This window comes from Orcinus orca, chromosome 16, assembly GCF_937001465.1.
Source record: "Orcinus orca chromosome 16, mOrcOrc1.1, whole genome shotgun sequence".
Classification (NCBI taxonomy): domain Eukaryota; kingdom Metazoa; phylum Chordata; class Mammalia; order Artiodactyla; family Delphinidae; genus Orcinus; species Orcinus orca.
The window spans coordinates 86,135,365-86,153,229 of NC_064574.1; the positions used below are offsets into that span (position 1 = coordinate 86,135,365).

The 17,865-nt window shown below is 57.1% G+C and overlaps 1 protein-coding gene across 3 annotated transcripts in view; it reads right to left on the reverse strand.

The window, feature by feature from the left end:
- Nucleotides 1–12,805, reverse strand: part of AMZ1 (archaelysin family metallopeptidase 1) — a 32,359-nt gene extending 19,554 nt beyond the window's left edge. Inside the window, exon 1 of one of the 3 annotated variants that reach the window (XM_049699668.1) lies at nucleotides 12,545–12,805. The gene's annotated coding sequence lies outside the window, so the exon portion shown is untranslated. The other 2 variants (XM_004268970.3, XM_049699669.1) reach the window with 2 other exon arrangements.
- Nucleotides 12,806–17,865: the final 5,060 nt, after the last annotated feature.

The window sequence follows — 17,865 nt, forward strand, 5'->3', positions numbered from 1 at the left end:
CTGCCCAGACCCCCGTCCCTGCCGCCAGACACTAGGGCGAAACTGACAGGCTGCAGTGGGACGAACAACCTGCTCCCGGGCTGTCGGGAAGAACGCCAGCCACTTGGGAAGCACATCACAGGCCGAGCACGGAAGGGCCGCAGCGGCGAGTTCTCCAGGAGCCCAGACCACGTGCCAGGAGGACCCAGTGAGGACTGTGTGACCAGAAGGACATGGTCAACATTTCCAAGGGGGGCGGGTGGGCAGGGTCCCGGCGCAGGAGCCCCTGTGGCTCCCTTCCTTCCCCAACCCGACAGTCACCGCGTGTCTATTCATCCGTGGGGCTCGGCCTACACCTGTGGGTAAAACGGGTCCCTGGCCTCGCGGAGCTGGAATGCTAGAGATTTGGGCGGACCATAAAAGGCGAGAATAATACATATTGTCTAACGTGTTAGGTGATTAATGGCACCTGAAGAGGAGAAGGCCGATCAGGGCATGGGGTCAGGAGGGCCAGGGCTGCACTGCCTTCTTCCAGAGGGTGACCAGAGCAGCTTCACTGAGAAGCTGGGCAGACTGGCAGGAGGGAGCCGGGCAGGGGGGCTGCCGAGTGGAGGGGCATGTGCAAGGGCCCCGCTGCACACACACAGCGCACACAGGCGGGTGCAGGGGCAGCGGGGAGGCCGGCGTGGTTCTGGGGGGGGAGGGGGGAGAGGGAGGGAGGGAGGCAGGGCCACGTCGTACAGCCTCCAAGCCGTGTGTTCCCCGAGCTCTGGCCTTCCCCACCCCCGGGGCGAGGAGAAGGGGCTGACATGAGCAGCGTGAGGCTGCAAGCCAGGCTCTAGGAGCTCCCCCCCACCCCCGGTGGCCTGGATGTGAAGGCAGACCCTCCAGGAAGCTTCAGGCGTGCCTCGTGGGCCACAGGGACCCGGGCGCTCAGGCAACCCTGAGGAGGGAGCGCCCTGAAGGCCAGCCGGGGCTCTGACCTGCACTTGGCCCTGTGCCCTTCAATCCCCCGGGCCTCAGCCCGCTTCCACCTGTCTCCCTTGCCCTGAGCGAGGCTGGACCCAGCAGAGAGGAGGTGCTAGCTACAGTCCAAGGTCCGTCCTGAGCCCCGGGAGCGGCCTTGAGCGCCGACACCGCGTGCATCTCACCAACTTATTTTTGTTTCGAAATGCAGCCCACGGGACCCCGGTACCTGCTCTGGGCTCTCTCTCCCCAGACCCTCCGCTCACCAGCACCCTCCCACAGCGAGCTGGAGGCTTCTCGTACCGCTACAGCATTCCCTGCTGTCACAGCCAGCTCAGAATTATTCTTTCTGTAATTGGGAGTGGCCTGTAAATTGCTCCTCTGGGGCTGCGGGGGCCTTCCAGACGCCCAGGAGGTCTGTGTCATAGCTTTGCTAAGGAGGTGAGAGTGAGACAGACACCGACGTCCGAGGACATCCCTCCTCACAGGTCCACCATCTTGACCCAGCACCTCCTCTGAACCCACAACTTCCTGAAACACAGCTGTTAGCATCCGCATGTCTTATAGGCAAGGCCATGGAGGCTCAGAGAGGCGAGGCCACTTGCCCAGGGTTGCACAGCTCACCAGGATTCAGACACAGTACTCCTGACTCCCGACAGAGAAGTAAGGCAGACGATAAAAGGCAATAAAAATAAATATTGTCTAGTGTCACTCTGGGCCTCATGTGCAGGACCTTCTCCCACCCCCGAAGAGTCTTTCCTGCCAGCACCCACTGTCCCTTACCACCCACCGACCCTGCTCAGGGCCTTCACTGCCAGCAAACACCTCAAAGCCAGGCAAAGCCTTGGGAAACGAAAAATGCCTACTTTTTACCAAAAGTTCCAGGGCCCTGGCACGTCCATCCCAGGAGTGACTTGGGCCCAAACTGTAAACCTCAGATGGCCCAGAACCGGCCAGGTGCCTCTGGTCCTGTGCGCCACAGGGACCCGAGGCACAAGCGGTGTTTCCAAGGAGGCCGCAAGCATTTCCACCTAGGGCCCGTCTGCATCGTTATGAGCCGTGTGGGATCCTAAGAGCTTTGGTTCATGCGGTTACATCGATCATATGCCACGTCTGAACTTAAAAACGAGAGCTGTGTGCAACACAAGGACACAAAGCACCGCCTCCACCAGCAGCGCCCACCTGACGCCACAGCTCGGTACTGCTGTGAGCGCTGCTGTGACCTGAGTGAGGGTCCCCGGAACACACCTGGAGAACCACCGTTTCACTCTGACGTCTCCCCCCCGTGACAGCTGATTGCAGGCCCGCAGGGCCGTGTTGAGCACGCGTGTGTCTGCAGCATCCAGTGGGAAAGACGGGCCTGGTGTGAGGCAGGGACGCCCAGAGCACCTGCCCCGGTGCAGAGCCTCTGGCCTAACAGCCACGCAGAAGCCCAAAGAGCTCGGAGGAAGTGGCCACCTCGGCCCCGGACCGGCGCGGGCTGGCGGGTCAAGGGGAGGCTCCAGGTTGGGCCCCAGGGTGTGTGACAGGTGTGTCCTGCCCATCCGCATGGGTTCCACTCTCTCCGGGGTCCGGCCATCTGTCTGCCCAGATACCATTTCCTCTCAAGACGCCCGGGCGGCCACACTCTCTTCCTGGGTCACTCAGGGAAACCCTGACCCTTCGGTCCTGCCAGGTCATTTCTGCACAAGACCACCCCTCGTGCAGAAGCAGAAGCTGGACGTGGGCAGAGACCGAGGCTGAGCCCCAGGCCAGGGGGTGCCGAGCGAGGGAGCCGCAGCCAGAGCAGGGCCTTCCCGGCCCTCTCCGCGACCCGCCAGCCCGCTAATCTTGGCAACAATGAACGCTCTCCTCTGCCCATAACGTGGGGCAGCAGCTGCGGAGCACTGGACGCTGGCCTCGCGCCTGAGCCCTGCAGGCATCATCTCATTCAAGCCACACAACCCTGTGCCGCTGCAGGTGCTATTAACAGCGCCCATGTCTCAGATGGGGAAACCGAGGCCAGGTCCAATCTCAGAGCCATGCCTCACACTGGAGCCAGAACTCTTAAAGTGCCAGTGGGCTTCCAGAAGCAGAGAAGGTCTCACCGTCAGTACACGGTGGGATGTCTCTGCCCTGCCCCTGTTAACACTGGGACCGCGGCCAAATTTTTCAGCCCGCCTCCCCTCTCCCTGAGGCGCCCACGTCCCCCTCACCTGTCCACTGTCCTGCCCAGAGGCCAGGGAAGGGCGTGTTCTGGTACAGGCCGCTTCCACTCCCATGGGAGGGCCTGCTGCAGGAAGGGCAGGCGGCCGCAGACCCCTCAGCCCGGGCACCTGCTTCCCAATCCGACTGGACAGATGCCTCAGACTTTGGCAAGAAAGCACGCTCTGGTTCTTGTTATTCTGAATACGCTTCACAAAACATCCCGGCAGCTGCCTCGAGCTATTCACTACTGTCTGCCTTCTGAACAGCCCCACGCAGGAGGGATGTAAAGGGTTTGTGGCTTCACACTTCTCGGAGGTTTCCATCTGCTCAGAGGGGAACCGAGGGCGGCGATCACGGGGAGAGGGTCTCCGTGTCAGACCCCTGCTTCCTGTTGCAGGGCCCTCACCTCCCTGCCCTGGCTGCACCCTGACAGTTTCCTTTCCCACGACAGGCAGCGGAGGACCCAGCCTTCCCCTCTGACCCTGGCAGCATTCTCAAGTTTGGCACCGCTGTGGAAGCCCACACCCTGCTTTTCTGAGCTGGAGGTGTTCCTGGGAAACAGGAAGACAGCACTGGGCCGGCTTCTCCACCAATACCTAGGTGGTCATGTGGCCCCCTTCCCCGCATCCCCAGGCTCTCTGGGGGCGTTCCATGCCCACCTGGACCGGCCAGGAAGTGCACTCTTCCCGTGCCTGGCCCTGGGCTCTCCCACAGCCTATTTGCTCCCATCGCCAGGACGCAAAACAGCCCGCAGATCGCCCTCCCGTGGGGAGCAGAAGGCCAGGAGGGGTCCCCGAGCCCCTTCCCTCGCCCGGCTCCCCTCTGCGGGCCCAGGCCGGGAAGTCTCGACTCTGGCGCGGAGCACAGAGCGCGGCACTGCACCAAACACTCCTCGGCACACCGGTCCCCGACACCCCACCTCCCGCTCCAGCGCGCCCTCCGTGTCCGCGCGCACCCCGCGCCCGAGCGCGCCTGCCGCCGCCAGGGCGTCCTCGGGGCTTGCGCGGCTGGACTCGGCGCTGCGGCGCGGCCAAGGCGTCCCGACCCGGGCCCTGCGCCCCGCTCGGTTCGGGGCACCGGCGTCGTCCCACCCAGCCCGCCGGTCTCCTCTCGGTCCCCGCCCTGGGTCCCCGCGCCCCTCGGCCTCCCCGCCGCACCCCTACCTCGCAGCCCCGGTCCTCCTCGCCGCGCGCCCGGGTCCTCCCCCACACCCTCCGTCCTGCGGGCCGCGCACTCCGGTTCCTCCCCACCGTGCGCCCCCCGTCCTCCCCGCTGCGCCCCTACCTCGCAGTTTGCGCCCTCGGGAGCCGGCAGAGGCGGTGCCAGGCGGGGGGGCAGCCTGGGCACGTGGCGTGGGCCACGGAAATCGGGGAGGTCTCCGCGTGACGTCAGCACCGAGGGGCCGGGACCGAGGCGGGACCCGGCGGAAAGTGTAACGCGCCGCCTGGCCGTGGGCGCCACACCCCCTCCTGCTGCTATGGGTGCATCACGCGCGGGCCACCAGTGGGCAGAGTGCTGGCAGGAGTCCCCGGTCCTCAGACATGAGCTCTGACCTCTGCCGACTCCTTGTAAAGCGCGCTGGCGACGCCCCTGACCCTCCCAGAAACACCTGGGGTAGAGGCGGGGCCTGAGACGCTAAAGCCAAAGCAGGTGAGAGAGGTAAAGCGGCGCTGCCCAGGTGGGAGAGGTAAAGCGGCGCTGCGCAGGTGAGAGAGGGAAAGCGGCGCTGCCCAGGTGAGAGAGGGAAAGCGGCGCTGCCCAGGTGAGAGAGGGAAAGCGGTGCTGCCCAGCTAAGGCCCTCAGGTCATACAGGTAAACGAGAGCTGCCCAGGAAAGGGGCTGGCATCGGGGTCACCTCAGCACTGTGCGGGCACGGCTCCAGCACATGACACACAGCCCAGCCCTGTCGTCACTGGTTCCCCGGGAACTTCCCCTCCATTTGGCGGCCTCCCTATTAAGATGTAGTAATGATCTTCTTAGAAGCGTTTATACGCCAGGCACAATATACTAAATGCTTTACACGTGCTATCTCAAGTCTGGGAGGTAACTGTCCTTTTTGTCCCCATTTCACAGATGAATCTCTGAGGAGGCAGGGGAAGTGACAGGCCCGTCCAGACGGCAGGGCCGGGGCTGAGGACCCCCAGCGCCGGTGGGGGCGGGGGCCCAGCGCCCGGCCAGGGGAGCAGCACGGGCTCTGTGCTCGGCACACGCTTGCAGCACGAACGCCGTGGGTCCTCAGAGAGGGTCCAGGCGGCCTTCATCCCCAGAGATGAAAGGCGGGCAGCCCTTGTCCAGGGAGCTCCTACCACACGCTGTCTCTGGGTCCCCTTGTCCCCTGAGAAGGGCCCTGTGCTCCTGCCACCATGCTGCAAGGCCATCAGCCTGTGGCCCGCCTGCCGTGTCTCCCGCCTCGAAGTCAGGATTTCGCTGTGCAGCTCCCGGGGGGCCGGCACGGCCGCGGGGACATCCCCACGTGGCAGGGCGGGTGCTGACGGAGGTGGAGGCGTGTGGCCCTCTGAGCCGCACTGGGCTCCTTTAGAGCAGCGTCCATCAGCTGCTGAGATACAGAGGGACGTGCCTGGGCCCTAGGAGGCTCGGCGGCCTCTGTGCTTTTCATCGTTCTCCTCAGGCCGCCGAGCGAGGACAGGGGCAGCTGCTCAGGGCTCCCTCCTTCCTCCTCTCCACAGCTCAGCGCGGGGACCCATGGTGGCACGGGGCCCTGTCCTGTGTCCTCACTCCTGACAGAGCATGCGGTTCAGGCCACAGGCCCCGTGGCCTTTCCTGCACCCCCTACACGGCTCCCCTTTCATCGGCACAGAGCCCAGGACCCCAGTGCAGAGGCGGAAGGTCTAGAAGGCAGGGTTGCGGGGGCTTCCTGAGAGCTGGAAGTTGCCCGAGTCTCTGTGACCCTGAGTGCCTTTTAGGGGCTTTCTGCTGTGCACCGCCCCCAGAAAACCTTGCCTAGGACAGTCCTGTCTGGGAGGATTTTGCAAGGACTTCCCAGCAGCCCGGGGAGGTGTAAGAAGCGACCGGGGCCGCAGGGTCAGCGGTCAAACATCTGGGCTCTGGATCAGCTACTCAAGCTGCTGGACCAGGAAAAGTCACCCCCCGCCTTTGAGCTGTTTGCTCACCAGGTGTCAGTGATCCCTGTGGTGTCTGTGGAACCGGGGGGGGGAGGCGGGGGGGACCATGTTGGTCCCCATCTGACTGACACTCAGCCGCTCTCAGGCCACCTGCCCTGGAAGCGTTGGTCTGGGGAGCCCCGAGAGAGCCCCAGAATGCCTCCAGGCTGCCCATCCCAGAGGGGAGTGGGCAGTGCTCCAGCCATGAGTCACCTTGTCCCCTCCCGGGCTCTGGCCTGGTCCCACAGGAGAGAAGGCCTGGCCCCGGCACCGCCCACCCTCCCCCCAACCCCGCCCCCCGGTCTGCTCCCCATCGGGCTTCCCTAAGCAAGGGAGACTAGACAGCCCGCTGCTCCCTCCCCAGCCCCAGGGTCATCAGGCCTTCCTGACAGTGCACTGATGTCCCGAGACGTGCAGGTGGGCCGGCCGTTACAGGCAGATGCACAGAGCAGAGTGAGGGTCCCATCACCCACACAAGCTGAGCCACGCATTTCACCCCTGGTTTCCTCCCATCTGTGAGACCCAGGCAGACGGCTGTTAATTCAACAGCTGCTGTTCTGGGTCCCGACTCTCCACTGGGCTCCAGGTTAGGACCAAGGAGGCACAGTGAACAGGTGAGGTGGGGGACAGGCACCCCATGTCACGCCAGGGTCCCCTGGGTGGCCGGGAAGAATCTCCCGCCTCCTGGAGAAGTTTCCCCTGCACTCTGGGAGGTGAGGAACTGCCTGCCCGGCTTCCGTGAGGTCTCTGTCCCACTAGGGTCCTGTCTTGGGGGACAGGACAGAGGGAGAGTCAGGCAGAGGGAGGGAGGGCTCAGTCTCAGGACATGCACCTTGAGTGAGGGCCATTTGTCCCATCTCCAGGTCACAGTGGCTGGTCAGCATACTCCTGTCCAGTCCCCACAGCCAGCGGGATGAGGACGGTGCCCCTCCGCCCGGTGCCACGTGGAACCCCAAGGCGGGAGAGGACCCCCAGCACAGGGAGGAGCCCGGCCGTGAAGGCCGGCATTATCTCTCCGGCCCCAACGGGGAGACTTCCTCCAGCTGCCCTTTGCCTCTTTGGAACCCTTTATGATAAGGGCTTCCTTTGAGCCGAATGCTACCCCAGCTCTGGGCTGCCAGCTTCCAGGCCTTCCCGGCAGGGCCGCCCACCCCTGCCTGCCCAGCCTCATTCAGGAGAAATGCCCCCACGGATGGCTGAGGGATGTGTCACCATCATCCCTGGCACTGCAAGGGAATTCTGTTTAAGCCTTAAGAAATGATGCCACAACAATAGATGTCCATTGTAGAAGATTTGGAAAATTCTAAAAAACTTAAAAAAAAATAAAGATCCCATAATCCAAGCATCAGGAGGTCACCTCTCTGCCTTTTTGTCAGACATCCTTCAAATAATTTTTCTCTCAACATGTAAGTACAGTGTTCTGTTCTGCCGGAGGCTTTGTCACATGACACCCTTCCCGGTCAATAGCCCAGAACTGGCGTCCTCATTGTGTTGTCTGCACTGTTTTGTTTCATGGAGAATTCACCTGGCTTGTGACATTTTGGGTTTTCCCAGTTTCTCACTATTTTACATGATATATATTATAAAAAATAATATATATATTATGTAAAATAATGTATATATAATATAAATAGTATATCTATATCTGTATCTATATCTATATCACTGTGATAATCTTGTTTTCATAAATTTTTGTTACACAGGTTTCTGATTTTCCCCCCTTAGGATAAATTCCTGCAGATTGCGGGTCACAAGCCTACACTTTTTTTTTTTTTTTTTTTGCGGTAAGTGGGCCTCTCACTGCTGTGCCCTCTCCCGTTGCGGAGCACAGGCTCTGGACGCGCAGGCTCAGCGGCCATGGCTCACGGGCCCAGCCGCTCGGCGGCATGTGGGATCTTCCCGGACCAGGGCACGAACCTGTGTCCCCTGCATCGGCAGGCGGACTCTCAACCACTGCGCCACCAGGGAAGCCCAGGCCTACACTTTTAACACGTGTAGCTACCAGGATTTTCCGATTTATTACTGTGGGGGACTGAGAGCTCGGAACCTGAGAAATGCTTGGTGTTCTGTCCCGAAACTGGTTATTACACAGAAGGTGTGGGATACCCACCTCCCCACCTGCCCCATCCCTGGTGTGGCCAGGAAGAGACAGGAACTGGAAGAGTAATTACCTATCAAGCCTGGGGTGACATCTCCTTTCAGCTGCCCAGTTAGCACATGAAGTTGGAAATCCAGGCGAGCCCCCTGTTCACCCAGAAGGATCCTTGCCCTAAGTTGGGGGATGCCTAGTGCCAGGGCCCCCAGAAAGGAGAGGCGGCCTACGGACTCCCAGCCCAGGGCCAGATGAGGCTTCAGGCAGCCAGTGGCCAGGCAGTCCATCCCCTGCACACAGGACACGTGCATCTCAGACCCCAGACCTCTCTGGTGAAGCCACCTCGCTACAGCCAGATCTAGAAATGGGCAGTGATACGGGGTCTCCTGTCCCTTCAGCCCAATGAGAAGGTGCCGCACCCCATTGCACCTCAGTTTCCCCGCAGTAGGTTGAACAGAGGCCCCCAAAAGATGTGCCCACCCAGGCCCCCAGAATGGGATCTCATTTGGAATAAAGGTCTTTGCAGATGTAATTACGGTAAGAACCTCAAGATGAGATCATCCTGGCCTGTGATGGGCCCTAAACCCAATGGCGGACAACACTGAGGTTCCACCTCTCACAGGTCAGAACAGCCATCATCAGAAAGCCTACAAATAATAAATGCTGGAGAGGGGGTGCGGAAAGGCAAACCTCCTACACTGTGGGTGGGAATGTAAATTGGTGCAGCCATTATGGAGAATAGCGTGGAGGTTCCTCAGAAAACTAAAAATAGAACTACCATATGATCCTGCAATCCCACTCCCAGGCATATATTCAGACAAAACTGTAATTCGAAAAGACACGTGTACCTCTATGTTCATAGCAGCACTATTCACAATAGTCAAGATGTGGAAACAACCTAAATGTCCATCGACAGATGAGTGGATAAAGAAGATATGTGTATATACATACACAATGGAATATTACTCAGCCATTAAAAAAAAAACGAAATAATGCCATTTGCAGCAACATGGATGGACCTAGAGATTATCATACTAAGCGAAGTAAGTCAGAAAGACAAAGACAAATACCATATGATATCACTTATATGTGGAACCTAAAATAAGACACAAATGAACCTATCTACAAAACAGACTCACAAATACAGAGAACAGACTTGTGGTTGCCATGGGGGAGGGAGGTGGGGGAGGGAAGGAGTGGGAGTTTGGGATGAGCAGATGCAAACTAGTACATATAGGACGGGTAAACAACAAGGTCCTACTGTACAGCTCAGGGAACTATATTCAATGTCCTGTAATAAACCATAATGGAAACGAATATGAAAAAGAATATGTATAACTGACTAGGCTATACAGCAGAAATTAACACAACGTTGTAAATCAAGTACAATTCAATAAAATGTGTTTTAAAAGATAAAAGTTTAAATATAAATAAATAAATCCAGTCGGGGGGGCATCCTAAGAGACAGTAGAGGAGAGACACAGAGGGAGGAAAGCCAGGTGACACCAGAGGCAGACGTGGAGGATGTGGCCACAAGCCAAGAGACCCCAGAGCCACCCGAAGCTGAGCTGCGGTCTCCGGGCAGAGGTAGGGGTCCTGCCGGCCAGAAGGGACAGCATGGGCAGAGGCCTGGACGTCAGGGTGGGCAGGGCCTGTGGGGAGTGGAGTCGTCAGTGGTCAGGTGTCAGGAGTGCAGGGCTCCATGCAGCAGGGCTATCTGGGGGAGGTGAGAGCCGGGGAGGGGGCAGGTCAGGGAACCGGAACAAGGCCAAGGGGGCCCAGATGGCCCAAGCTGGGGTTTCCCCGCCTTTCACTAGGGCACCTGGGAGCAGTGGGGGGGAGGGGTCAGGCAGGTGACGTTCAGGTGGGAGGTGATGGGGGCTGAGCCAGGGTCCAGGTCGGGGGCCATGGGGAGGACCTCGGACCTGGGGGGCTTGGGGTCTGCTTGGATGGGCAGGGATGCGAGTCGAGGCCTCCCCCACGTCATGGCCTCCTGGGGAACCACCCAGCAGCCAATCTAAATTGACTATTTCTTGTTATACAGCAGAAACTAACACAACATTGTAAAGCAATTATACTCCAATAAAGATGTTAAATAAAAATATTTTCTCTGTAATAAAGAAGGAAAGAAAAGAAAGAAAAGAAAAGAAAGGAAGGAAGGAAGGAAGGAAAGAAGGAAGGAAGGAAGGAAGGAAAGGAAGGAAAGGAAGGAAGGAAAGGAAGGAAGGAAGGGAGGAAGGAAGGAAGAAAGAAAGAAAGAGACCGGTTCCTGAGTGCCAGCCCACACTGGGCACCCTGGGACCTCACCCGCAGAGCTCAGGGCCGGCTGGGGCTCCCCTCAGGCCTGGGGGACAGAAGCCCCTGGCGTTAGAGGCCGGATGAGTGGGCTTGGCCCGCACCCCAGCAGGAGAACGGCCCTCCTGCGGGCGCGGGGTCGAGGTGAGGCGGGGCCCCAGCCTGGCCCAGCCCCTCCTGGCGGCAACACCGGTCGTCCCCACCGCCCGGGTTCCACAGGCTCAGCAAATGCTGGAGCGGGAATGGGGGTCCTCGGCATCCAGGGGAAGGACCCCCCTCTTTGCATCTGCGTCTGTCTCCACCTTCTGGGCATCTTGCTCCCTCCCTCTGCATCGTTCTCTTCCCCACTGTGGTTTGCGCGGTCAGCGGACCAGAGAGGACCCCCACGTGCCGCTTCTTGAATGGAAACAGAGAAGCGGGCCGGGGCCTCTGAGACATCTCCCGGAGCACACACGCTCTCCTCGGGATGTGCCCCACGCCTGGCGACACCCGTCCCGGCAGGTCAGTCTGCACTCTGGGCACCTGAAGACGTTCCCCTCGCACCTGCGTGCCGCCCATTTGGGCTGCGGGCAGCCACAGTCCCTGCATGTGGTCCCCAACAACGACAACAGCAGCTCCATCCTCAGGTGCCCAGAGCAGGGCAGTCGCAGGTGGTTCCAGGACTGAGCCTGCATCCTGCTCAGCCGTGACAGCGGTAACTCCAGACAGACTGGCTGCTTCCCCTCCTGCCCCCCATTCCCTCGACCGTAGGACGTGGCCATCCCACCCCCACCTGGGTGGTCATAGGGGCTGACGGGATCAGCCAGGACGAGGGCATCGTGGGGAGGAATGCCATCAGCGTTCTGGAAGGTTCCTGACCTCAAGGCACCCTGCCTGGCACAAGTGGCCCAGCTCATGTGTGGTGGACACAGGGGTCTCGAAGGCTCAGGCTGTGGTGATCTGGCCAGGGGACCCACCTGAGGCCACAGCACTGGGATTTGGGATGTTCTCACTCCCAGAGATGACCTGCCCCTGTTTGCCCTACTAGGGAGACCCGGGGAGGCCCAGCACCCAGTGGGAGCAGACCCCTAGGTGGTGGGCTGTCCTGGGCAGGCCTGTGAGGAGACAGGGCCCTGGCCACACCAAACCCTGCCTGAGGGGGTCCCAGCTTTGCGGCCGGTTTGAGTCCTCAGAACCCCTGATCCAGAAGCTTCTGCAAGCAGGCACAGGAGTGGGGGGAGGGTGGTCAGGGAAGGCGATGCGGGGAGGATCCCAGGTGGAGGCAGAGTCGGCCTGAAGAGGCCAGGCTGCATCTGGTCAGCCGCCGGAATCTCTCTCCACTGCCCACAGCCCCAGGCCAGCCACCTGGCCTCACCTGGATGACGGCTCAGGCCTCCCGTGGCCCCTTCCAAGCCACACATCCAGAGCCAGGTGAAGCCACGTGGGCACAGAAGCCTTTCAAGGACTCCCCTTGCTCTTAGGTTGAAGCCCAACCTTCCCACGGAGCCTGTGAGGGCCCTGGCCACCCACCCATCACACCACATCCTTACCAGCTGTCAGCCGCCTGGCTCTGTCTGACCCCCTCACCACCCTTCCTCCCTCTGGGGCTCCTCTACCTAGAAGGTACCTCGGCACCCTGCAACCCCAGCTGGGATTCCCAAATTAGGGTAAGCCCCAACCTCATGGGGGTGCCATAGGGCTCCGGCTCCCCCCACCCCCGGCTGCCCTCCCCATCTGCTCCAGCCCCTCTCCTCTCCTGCCCCGTCTCACCTCCAGGTCTCTGCCAGCCAGCCAGGCCCCCACCTGAAGCACCCGTCCCCCTCCCCTTCACAGGGAGGACTCCCTCTGCACACTTAGGTTTCAGGCCCCACGGCTGCTTCTTCCCAGAAGCCCTCCAGTCACGCGCTTCCATCGACACGATTACCTGGCCAGTGTCTGTCTTCGGCCCGCAGCTGCACGCTGGGGGTTGCGGATGTTCCTGTTAGCACCTAGTGCAACGCCCAGCCCACGGTGAGCGCTCAGCCCAGGTGGGTGTGCTGCCACGCGTCACAGCACGGCACGCACGTCCCTGTGCACAGCCAGCATCCCTGCCTGCACGGCACTCCGAGCGCACCCACACGGACACACCTGCCCCCAGCACACACGAGCACACGCGTGCGTGCTCCCACTCCCTCCCAGCACGCGCTGCCCCGAGCACTCACCCCCCCCCCCCCACAGTCACACGCACAGCCAGGCGGCCTTGCTCACGCCGTCCCCCCACCCTCACTCCAATAGGCACGGAGCTGCTGTTTGCCGCCTCTGCCTGCGGCGTGTTTGCCAAGCAGTTTCCATGGCGACACATCTTGGCTCTGACAGGAGCAGTGGAGTGCAGGGAAGACGGCCTCCGTGGAAGGGACAAGACTCGAGGTCTCTGCGTCCTCGGGCTCCCAGGCAGGCAAGGGCGGGTGTTCCCATAAGTGGAGACACCACCCCCGCCCCACCCTGAACTAAGCCTGCATCTGAGAAGAGGCTCCGGGACTTCTTCTGGGCTACCTGCTCCAGGACGTAAGTCGCTCAGCCATTCAACAAACCTTGTATGCTGGCTACAAAGCTGCCTGAGGAGTAGGCCTGGCTCACAAGAGCTCATGGTCATGTCCTGAGGCTGGACTGTTGTCCCACTGCCCAGCTGAGAGCCCATCCCAGATAGGTCATTGGCTCCCTGAGCACTAAGGCCTAGCCGCCCACCTTCTGCCCACGTGGGGCAAGGACGCTGGGCTCCCCCTCTGTAGATCAATTGCAAAAGCAACCCTGATTCTGCAACCCTCCCTGAACCATCATTCCCTTTGCTGCAACTCCTGTGAAGTAGGGGAGCCTCTTCCCCACCCTTGAATCTGAGCCTGCCCTGTAACTTGCTTTGGTTAATAAAAGGTGACAGAGTGACGCTATGCCAGTTCTGAGCTTAGGCCTCAAGGATGACGAGCTTCCGCCTGCTCTCTCATGGGCTAGTCTGCTAGAAGGTGAGAGAACATATGGGTCATCCTAGCTGAGCCCACTCTAGACCAGCTACCCCCCAGCGAACCCACCAAAGATGAAAGAGAGCAAGCCCAGAGCAACAGTCCTGCCAGGTTAGCCCGCAGACCCTTCAGAAACAATAAAATGTTGTTTTAAGTTACTGACCTGAGATTGTTTGTTACACAGCAATAGCTAACAGATACACCCTCCTCCAAGGGCCCTGGCCAGCAGCCACCCAACCTCATGCAATCAGCACATGCTGAGTGCCCTACAAGCTCCCCCGACATGCTGAGGGCTGGGCTGGAGCACGTGAGCTGTACACAGATCTGCTGTGTGCCAGCCTTGTGCTGGAACCTAGGGAGGGAGATGACCACCTCTGCCTTCTAGGAGTCTGCAGCACTGAGAGGGCAGCTTTATGGGTCCCCCCTTACAGGTGGGAGAGGCTAGGTGACCTGCCCAAGGCCTGTCACAGGCAGGAGCAGGTGAGCATGGCCACAGAACCTGGCTGGGTCAGAGCTTTCTGCTTTTCTCCTCTTGGACACCTGTTTGGAAACACTTTACTTCCTGGGTAACTGCACCTATTAGGTCATTATTGGAGTGATTTTTCAGTCCCTATTCACTAAGGACTGTGGATCAGTGTTACTGCCCGCTGGGGCATCTGAGGGGCAGGGCCCCCTCCGTCCCTGAGCTGAGAGCCAGGGCCCCTCTTACAGGGGCCTGTATATGAGTCATCCAATTTCCCCCACTCTCTTGTCAGCACTTCAGTGTTCCTAAACTGATGGTTTTAAGTACTTTACCCAGCATTTCTCATTGTTTTCAGTGAGACGGCTGGCCCAGATAATCTAGCCTGCTTCCACTGGGAAAACATATCTGCATGGCAACAGTGCTGGCATACAGCTGCTGCACCTTGGTCAGGCACACCAACCAAAGCTCATTCTGTGACCTCACGGGGTAAAGGGACAGAAGCCAGGGCCAGTCCTGTCCAAGTGGGGAGTATCACAGAACACCCAGCAGACCTTCAACTGAAAACCTGGAGGAGGAGAGCAAGATGGCACAGGAGGGGGACACGGCTCACCACCTAGCATGAACACGTCAGAAACACAGCTACATGAGGAGCAATTCCCACTGAAAGCAAACTGGAGACTGGCAGAGACTCCTGTGCGACCAAGGCTGTGAGAAAGATGCGTAGGGACTCAGAAAGGAAGGGAAGAAAAGTGATCACGTCGGGGCTCATGCCCCTGGGAGGGGACAAAGAGGAGGAGGGGGATTGCATGGGCTTGGAGTTCCTCCCTGGGGAGTGAGTGGTTCAGGCCACATATTGGGGCATCCCAGCCTTGAGGATCCACACCGAGAGAATGAGTCACCATGGCTGGCTTGAAAACCAGTGGGACCAACGGCAGGGCTGTAAGAAGCCTAGACTCCACTCGTGAGGCGTGGGCGCCGGCTTGCTTACTCCTGGAATAAGGCGGAGGAAGCAGATGAAGCCTGCCCGGGGCTCTGGCTGCTTACCCGGGATCGCCCCAGCCCCGCCCCAGCCCCCCCCCAGCCCCCGCCCCAGCACACGGCCCAGCCCCCGCCCCCAGCCCGAGCTGAGCACCTGCTCCGGCCCCTCTTGCTCCAGCACTGCTTCTCCTTTGGGGGCAAAGATGCCGCTGCTAGGAGCGGGGAGAGCGCACACTTGGAACAGAACCAGCTTGGACCCGACCCTCAGGACAGCTGCTCCAGCAAACTGGGACCCGCCCTGACAGGGCACTCATGGCCACGGAACAGACGAGAAGCTCCAGCTCACACCTGGCTCTGGCTCCAGCCCCTTGACATCTCCAGCCACACCCCCTACCAAGGCGACAGCTGCCAGCACAGCCTGGGGGAAGACATGACTTGCTCACTTCAGCTCCAGCTCTCCCAGCAAAGCCAACGGGCACATGCAGACCGTACAGGGACGCTCCCACACGGGGACATGCCTTAAAGACTGGGATAGGTAACTGCTTCACCTAATTTCAAAGACATAGAAAACTAAGCAAAATGAGAAGACAGAGGAATGTGTTTGAAATGAAAGAACAAGAAAAAAACTAAAATAACAACTAATCAAACAGAGACAAATAACTTACCAGATAAAGAGTTCAAAGCATTAGTGATAAGAATGTTAACTGATCTGGGGAAAAAAATAAATGAATGCAGTTAAAATTTTAACAAGAAACCAGAAAATAGAAAAAGAAAACAGTCAGAACTGAAGAATACTATAAAGAAAATGAAAAACACACACAGAAGGAATTAACAGCAGACTAGGTGATAACAGAAGAATGCATAAATGATGTGAAAAACAGAATAATGGAAATCACCCAATCAGAACAGCAAAAAGAAAAACACATTAAAAAAAAAAGAGAATAGTTTAAGGGACCTTTGGGACATCAAACATACTAACATTTGCATTAAAGGAGTCACAGAAGGAGACAGAAAAGAGTTGAAAATGTATTTGATGAAATTATGGCTGAAATCTTCCTGAACCTGAAAAAGGAAACAGATATCCAGGTAAGGAATCACAGAGAGTCCCAAACAAGATGAACCCAAAGAAACCCACACTAAAACATATCGTAATTAAAATGGTAAAAGTTAAAGAAAGAATTCTAAAGGCAGCAAGAGAAAAAAAAAAGTCACACACAAGGGAATCCCTATAAGGCTATCAGCTGATTTTTCTGCAGAAACTTTGAAAAGCCAGAAGGGAGTGAAAGAGAGGTAAAGAACTCAGAAAAGCAAAAACTAAGAGTTCATCAATACTAAACCAACTCCCCCCAAAATGTTAAAGGGTCTTTTCTACGTGGAAAAGAAAAGGCTACAACAAGAAGAATCTATAGGAAGAAAAAATCCTACTAGTAAAGGCAAATACATAGAAAAGGCTGTGGATCAACCAATTAAATAAGATAGTATGAAGAGGGGACTTCCCTGGTTGGGAGTCTGCCTGCCAATGCAGGGGACACAGGTTCGATCCCTGGTCCAGGAAGATCCCACATGCTGCGGAGCAACTAAGCCTGTGTGCCACAACTGCTGAGCCTGCACTCTAGAACCCATGAGCCACAACTACTGAGCCCGTGTGCCACGGCTGCTGAGGCCTGTGCACCTAGGGCCCGTGCTCCTCAACAAGAGAATCCACCACAATGAGAGGCCCACGCACCGCAACGAGGAGTGGTCCCTGCTCACCGCAACTAGAGAGAGCCTGCGCACAGCAGCAAGGACCCAACGCAGCCATAAATAAATAAATAAGTTTATAAAAAAGATAGTATGAAGATTAAAAACAAAAAAATTATAAAATCAACTATAACTACAGTAAACAGTTAAGGAATAAACATGAAGATGTAAAATATGACATCAAAAACATAAAACGTGGGGGAGAAGAGTGAAAAACAGATCTTTTAGAATGTGTTTGAACTTAAATGACTATCATTTTAAAACAAGTAGATAACGTTATAGGTCAACATATATGAACACCATGGTAACCACAAATCAAAACCTACAATATATACACAAAAACGACAAAGAAAGGAACACAAACATACCACCAAAGAAAATCATCAAACCACAAGGGAAGCTACTAAGAGAAGAAGAAAAGAACAGAGAACAACTACAGAAACAACCAGAGAACAAGTAACAAAATAGTAATAAGTACATACCTACCAATAATCCCTTTAAATGTCAATGGACTAAATGCTCCAATCAAAAGACTTAGGGTAGTTGACTGGATTTAAAAAAAGACCCTTCTATACGCTGCTCATGAGAGACTCATTTCAGAGTTAAAAATACACACAGACTGAAAGTGAGGGGATGGAAAAAGATATTTCACACAAATGGAAATGACAAGAAAATTAGGGTAGCAATACTTATATCAGACAAAATAGACTTTAAAACAAAGTCTATAACAAAAGACAAAGAAAGGTATTATATAATGTTAAAGGGATCACTACCAGAATAGGATATAACATTTGTTAACATATATGCACCTAAGTATATAATGCAACTACTAACAGACATAAAAGGAGAAATTGACAATAATATAATAACAGTAGTGGACTTTAATACCCACTGACATTAATGGACAGATCAACCATACAAAACAATCAATAAGGACACAGTGGTCTTCAATGACACATCAGTTGGACTTAATAGATACCTACAGACATTCCATCCAAAAACAGAAGAATACACATTCTTTTCAAGTGCACATGGAATGTTCTCCAGCCTAGATCACATCCTAGGCCACAA